A 7,616-nucleotide genomic window follows, 5' to 3' on the forward strand; every position below is an offset into this window, starting at 1 on the left:
TTTGGGAAGAGTTTGTCATAGGCCTTGGGGGATGGGTACCCCTGCTGTTTGAAGCATACTAAAGATTTTGTCTTTTTCTGAATCTTTTGTTTCTTGACTTAGAGACTTATAAAATTGTCTATATGTCATCATTTCTTTCTCTGCTTTTACTGGGAATTTACCATATGTCACTGTTCATCATATTAAGAACAATTTTTACAGAACACAGAGGCAATAAACCCCAACAAGCGACTCCTTTACTTCAAAGTTGAGTATCCCCACACCAAAAGGTGGCAAGATTCCAAGGCTTTTTAGTTTCAGCATTCACATTCATTGATAAGTCTGGAGTCTGGCCTGTCCAATTTTGACTGTTGGGTGTAAAGCTCTATGTTCTCGCACCTACACTGAGCTATAAATCTAGGTTCATCCTTTCATCAAATACAGCACACTTTTCATTTTTACGAATTTTTATAAAATTTATTTGTATCTTATTAATAGACAGCATTTAATTTTATCCTGTTACTATTTTTGTTTTGGTACTGCACCAATATTGAGGAAATATATTAGCAGTAATGAGAAAGCTACACTTGAAGAGTAGGTTCTTTACAACTGCAGCTAATCTTCCAAAAATGTAGCTTTGTTGCAGCTACATCTTCATGTACCAAAAAGACACTTTGTTCTATGTGATACTGGCTGCTTTAGTACTTTTCCATAAGAAATAAACCAACCATATGTATATTCAAAATAATTGCTTAGCACTTGTACTTATTAGATAATAGATTCAATTATAATTAACATGAGACTCTCAATGGCAACAGACACCAAATAGAGATATTAATGTACATTGATAATATCTTCAAAGATGATATAATTTGGCTTATTTATACAATAAAAATTGCGATGAATGCAGTTGTTTTTTTTCCATAACCTGTGGTGCAACAGCCTGTAAGGGTCAGGGCCTACATAATGACTGCCTGTCTTATTCCCACATGCCTCAGCAGAGGTTGGCGATCATCCAACCACTTACAGAATGATGTGTGGTCAGCACATCAAACCCCCAGTCGTTGTTGCATGTCTCGATGACTGGGTTATGCTACTCACTCATAGCTCATTAATTTTCTCACGATGTTGGGTGACCTTGGTCTTATTCACTGGAGGAAATCTCATGAGAATAGTTGTTACACTTACCCAGGAAACAAACCAGCACTCTTACCATGCCCTGAACCCAAAGCCTGATTGATGTCTTACACCACACAGCCACAGTGCAGGACAAGTGCATTTGCTAGTAGGTAATAACAAAAGAGTAAGCTTACGGAGGTGGCCATTTTTAAGATTGCCCAGAAAAACATGTGATACTTATTGATTGATAATCTTTTCACTAAACTGAGGACTTTTTTTTTTTTTTTTTTTAAAAAAAAAAAAATCACACTAATATTTAAAATATCAGAATACTTTATCCAGAATTTTGAAGTGAGGGAGGTGTGGACATAAGGAGCACGTACAGGCATGTTGAAATCTCAGAAAACCTGAAATGTGAAGTTTCATTTTCCAATTGTTGAATTTTTTAAAAGAATTTTGTACTTCTACAATGACTTTTTCTAATTTTACCTGTAAACATGTAGAGAATATTTATAGAAGAAATTTGTAATATCTATGGCATTCATCTTTCCAATGAATTACAATCTTGAAAGCATTGTAAGGAAAGAGAAGGCTGAGTGGTAACACGTATTTGTTCCTAATAAATTTTATTGGAGTGGACATGGTGTGTAGTTGAAAATGTGAGGCAAATACATCTAAATAATTTTCTGAATTATTTGAGGCATCCCACAATTCATGGAAGGAGAAAGTTCATTCCATGCTCTTGTAGCTGAATATGTGAATGATGATTCGAAAAGCACTAGTGTGTTCATTGGAAGCTCAAGTTTCGATTTTCCCCTTGTCTTTTAATCATGTGTATCCCTTGTGAATTTTAATTTCTGGAATAGGTTTTTAGGTGTTTTGGTTCTAAAAGATTACGAATAAAACAACACAGATGTAATTTTCGTCATCTGGCCATGCTCAACATTTTGTTTGCATTTAAGGTTGGGAGGATATGATCATATTTTCTTATATGGTACACGAAACGGAAACATGAATTTTGATTTTCTTTCGAACAGATAGGTTTGGTCCGTAAATTATGTTGCAGTAGTCTAGTATAGGAAAGATCAATGATTGTATTAATTACTAACTTTAACTCTCTAGCCATCTTAAACCTAAAGGTTTATGACTGCAGCAACACAGGCCTTCCAACTGTCCCTATCCTGTGCAAGATGTATATACTCTTTTCGATCCCTCCCGATTTCCTTAAGGTCCATCTCAACGTTGTCCCTCCATCTTCGTCTTGGCCTTCCTACAGGTCTTTTACCATCATGTTTCCCAACAACAATCCTGTAAACTACTCTTTCCTCTCCCATTCGTGCCACATGGCCTGCCCACGTAAGTCTTCTTGTTTTAATCATTCTAATAATATCTGGACATGAATGCAAATTATATAACCTTCTCCACTCACCTGTCTCCTCATCCCTTTTAAGTCGAAATATTTTCCTAAGGATCTTATTTTCAAATACTCTCAATTTAGGTTCCTCTTTCAATGTAAGGGACCAAGTTTCACATCCATATAATACTACAGGCAAAATTACTGTTTTGTATATTTTAACTTTTAGTTTCTTAGATATTAAACAAGAAGACAAAAGTTTATGAAGGGAAAAGTAACATGCATTTTTCTGAATTAAGCCTGCTTTTTATTTTCTCTTTAATATAATTTTCATTTGTTAGTATTACTCCTACATAATTCATACCTTCAGAACCGTAAACAAATTGTCTGCATAGGAATGGAGAGGTCAAATGTAGCCGAGGTCAAATGCGGTGTACCTCAAGGTTCGGTTCTTGGGCCTTTATTGTTTGCTCTCATGATGAATGATTTACCATTTTGCGTCACTGCTCATACAATACTATATGCAGATGATACTACCTTCTTTAATGCCAGCTCTGACTTTAACACTTTTAAATCCATAACTGATAATACCCTGTATCAATCTTCTTTATGGTTCAGAGCTAATGGTTTTTTGCTGAATGAAAGTAAAACTCAGCATATGTTTTTCAGTCTTAGAGGCATCCCGATCGACAATAGCTCAGACAATGTGAAATTTCTAGGTATTGTCATTGATAATAAATTATCATGGGAACCACATATTAAATATGTAACTGCCAAGCTATCCAGGGTTATATATTTGTTAAGGAATCTAAACAGTCATGTACCTGAAGATTACGTAAGATCAGCTTACTTCGCTTTCTTTCAAAGCATTATTTCATATGGAATTCTACTTTGGGGGAACTGCAGTTATGTACAAGAAATTTTAATACTGCAGAGAAAAGCTGTGAGAATAATTACCAACTCACACAAATTAGTTCATTGTAAGCCACTGTTCATTAAGTTAAAATTTATGACTGTGATAAATCTATATATTTACACTGTGCTGTTGTATGTAAAGAAAAATTTGCCACAGCTACAAAGTAGACAAGATGTACATTCCTACACTACAAGAAACAGCAGGCGTATAAATATACCCTATCACAGACTCTCAAAATCCCTGAATAGTTATGAAGCTCTAGGATTAAGACTATTTAATAAGCTACCTCTTGATGTGACAAATATGCCTATGAATATATTTAAACATAAACTGTATGCCTGGTTAGTTGCTACACCATTGTACTCAACTCAAGAATTTCTTGAAATTAAAAATATTGTATTTTAGTGCAACTTAACATAAAATGGGTTATAATTTTATATTATTTTATAATATATTTCACATGTATTATGTTCTTGACGTTGTCTATTGCTGTACAAGCTTAATGACAATAAAATATTATTATTATTATTATTATTATTATTATTAAGTACTTGAATTTGGAAACTGGTTCAAACGAGTTGTTATCAATAATTAGATTTTGATTATTACCTAACACTTGCTTTTTGGCCTGTATCCATATATTTAGTTTTCTCTTTGCTAACTTCAAAACCTATCTGTTTACCTGTTTTGAAAAATATTTTAGCATTATTCTTAATTGTATTTATATCATCCCCTAATAAGCCTACATCATCTGCATATGCTAACAACTGAGTCACACCATTTAATTTTAGTCCTTTGTTAGTTTCTTTTACCTTCCTATCAGCATATTCTAAGGCAAAATTAAGGAGCAATGGAGATAATGCATATCCTTTTTTTTATCCCATCATGAATTGTAAATTTGGCAGACACATTACTTTCTGTTTCACTGGTGCATGCTTTTATCATGAAGCTTCTTAGGTATTCCAAACTCGACTAATATATTATATAATTTATATCCTTTGACTGAATCATATGCTTTTTTTAAATCAATGAATAGCTGATTTACATTATGATTATATTCACACTCTTTCTCAAGTGTCTGATATGAAAAATTTGATCTGTAGTTGATCTGGTACTTTTAAATCAACATTGATAATCACCTATAATTTCATTATCATATGGAGTTAGTCTTGTTGAAGGAATGTTAGATAATATTTTATTTGTTGTTGAGAGTAGAGAAATTTCACAGTAATTATTGCATTTAATTTTATCACCTTTTTTAAATACAGGAACAATTGTGGATTCTCTCAACTGTTGAGGGATTCATTTTGGATTTGGTGTGTATTACTCACAATATTAAATATTAAAAAATATATCTATTATGAACACAATATAAATATCATATAAAAACTGTTTTACTTCTGTATTTGTGAGTCTACTCCTTAAGTTAGCTACATTTCGGGGAAGCAAACTGCCCCCTTCCTCAGGCATTCTTTAAGCATGCAATACTGCCATGCCACATCATTCTTTCATACAAGGAAAGGTTGAACGGGTAGGATTGGGGAAAAAGTATCAGATAAAACTATTTATATATATAGGGAAAAAGAATTTGTAGTTGAGTGTCATTTGTGTAAAAATGAACTGTATTGTGATTGATTATGGTAGGTATGTAGGCTGTAAAAATGGTATAGAAGAGAGGGGCTAGAATGGATTCCTGTGGGACACCAGTGTCCAATGGCAGGGTGAGAGAGGGAGGGGCCAGGGCAGCGTTTATGAATACTCTCTGTTGTCTGTTGTTCATATACGATCTAAACCATTGGAGAGCGGGAGGTGAAAAATTGTAGTATTTTAATTTGCTTAAGAGCAAGTTCTGTCAAAGGCTTTAGTGAGATCCAGTAATACTAAAGCTACTGTCATTCTCTTGTCTATTGATTGTAATAAATCGTCGGTGATATTAAGGGACGCCGTTGCCATGCTGTTTGAAGGATGGAAACCGGATTGACATTTCGGAAGCAGATCTAGGTTAATAACGTGCTTGCGAGTTTACTTGTAAACAGTTTTTTCAGTGATTTTGGAAAATATAGGTAGGAGACTTATTGGCCAAAGGTCATTCAGGGACGTTATTAGTTTTTTTCTTTGGTATCGGAACAACACGTGCTGTTTCCCAGCTGGCCAGGTATTTTCCAGTCTGGAATGAGAAATTTACAATGTTCGTCAGGGGAGGTAAGATGTGCAATAATAGAATAATCAATTTTATGAATATTCCATCATTACCAGGCATTGGATTATATTTTGTTTATCGCTTTTATTGTTTAGGTTTTGTTTATATCTTGGAGGTGGAAAGTTTGAGCGCTTTCGATAAAAGTGTTACGATCGAAGAAGTCTCGAGTTTTTTTAACGGCATCTTCTGAAACATCCGTTTTGCTGCATACGCTAGAAAAATATCAGTTAATTGAATCCACGTTTCTCAAGACGGATGGTATCTCGTTGTTGATATTTTTACTCTTTACACCCCACGTTTTTAATTTTTTCCACAACTCTTTGCTGTTACTGTTGCAGCGGAGGTGATGACTGAAATAGGCTTTCTTTTTCTGCCGTTGGACCGAGGTGGAAAAGTTTCTCAGTTCTTTGTAATACCCCCAGTTTACATTTTTTGTTTTTATTAATTTAATTTCAAGGGGCTCATGCTTGTCGAAGAGATTTATTAAGTTTTGAGTAATGAAGTGCACTGTATCGTCGATAATGTCAAAGCTATCTATTTGCATCCATTCGCTTGTGGCACATCCCTATCACATATCTCTTTGTCGAGGGTAGATAAGTTTTGATATTTGATAAACTGTTTAATTAATTTTGTTTTTTTGATAGCAAGTGTCGCATTTATTAAACAGTGGTCAGACATTCCGACAGGAGTAGTACGTTAGATAAGCATACAAGATCCGGATCATTCGTTACTACTACATTGAAGAGTGATTGAGTGGTTCCCGTTATTCTGGTTGGTTGGTTAATGATCTGGACCATGTGGAAAGAGTTGAAAATTGATTGTAAATATACTGTTTCTGGTTATTGGGGAGAAAGGAAGTCTGCGTTTACCTCACCTAGAATAAGTAATTTGTGAACGAGTGGGAAAACGTCCAAGATCGTTGTTTCTAGTTGCGATAATTTTGTATACAATATGTTAAGGGCTTTGTACACAACATTGTACTATGTGAGAGCTGGACGTTCAATAAGGAATCTGAGACAGACCTGGATGCTTTGGAAAGAAAAATTCTGAGAAGAATATGGGAACCAGTGAGAGACAGGGATGGATGGAGATTAAGATATAACAATGGATTGTACCATCTATACAAAGATTTATGTATATCCCACTTCATAAAATTTAAAAAGACTAGAGTGGGCAGGACATGTCCAAGGAATGGATGCATACTAAAGTTAGATGCATATAGTATAGGAGGTAGAAGAACTGTAGGGAAGCTCAAGGGATGATGTATGGAGGCTGTGGAAGAAGGTGTGAAGGGAATGTTAGAAATGAGAAATTGTAGGAGAAAAGCTTTGGACAGAGAAGCGTGGAGGCTAGGGCCTGATATCGTGCTCTACAGGTATGAGCACGTACAGGTATGTTAAAAACTCAGGAAACTCCTAAAAATGTGAAGCTTCTTTTTCCAATTGTCGAATTTTTTAAAAGAATTTTGCCCTTTTACAATGACTTTTTGTAATTTTAATATGTAGAGAATATTTTTAGGAGCAATTTGTAATTTCTATGGCATTCATCTTTACAAGTACTTACAATCTTGAAAGCATTGTAAAGAAAGAGAAGGGTGAAGGGTAACATGTATTTGTGCCTAATAAATGTTATTGGAGCAGACATAATGTGTAGCTGAATATGTAAGGTGAATGCAACACCTAAATCATTTTCTGAATTATTTGAGGCATCCCCCAATTCCAACTACTGTGAATGAATTACTTACAAATGCTCAACACCCAGACAGGTTCCCTGCCTACAAGAGACTTATGAGAGTAAGACCGGAGTTTGACCTTGACCACTGAGTTCAAAATCAGTCAATTCCAGACCGGCTCGGTAGCTCAGTGGTAGAGCAATGGCGTGGAATTCCAGAGATGTGGCTTCAAGTCCTGGTGAAGCCTGCATTTTTTGCTGAAAGTTCTACATAATAATATACTTGTATTTACTTTTTCAAGAATACATCACCAACAACAGTCTATTTTACTCTCCTTTTTTTTCATTGATTTTGCACATGTCAGTCATTCTCATTA

Source organism: Lepisma saccharinum, chromosome 12 (genome assembly GCF_977018435.1).
Source record: "Lepisma saccharinum chromosome 12, izLepSacc3.1, whole genome shotgun sequence".
Taxonomy (NCBI): domain Eukaryota; kingdom Metazoa; phylum Arthropoda; class Insecta; order Zygentoma; family Lepismatidae; genus Lepisma; species Lepisma saccharinum.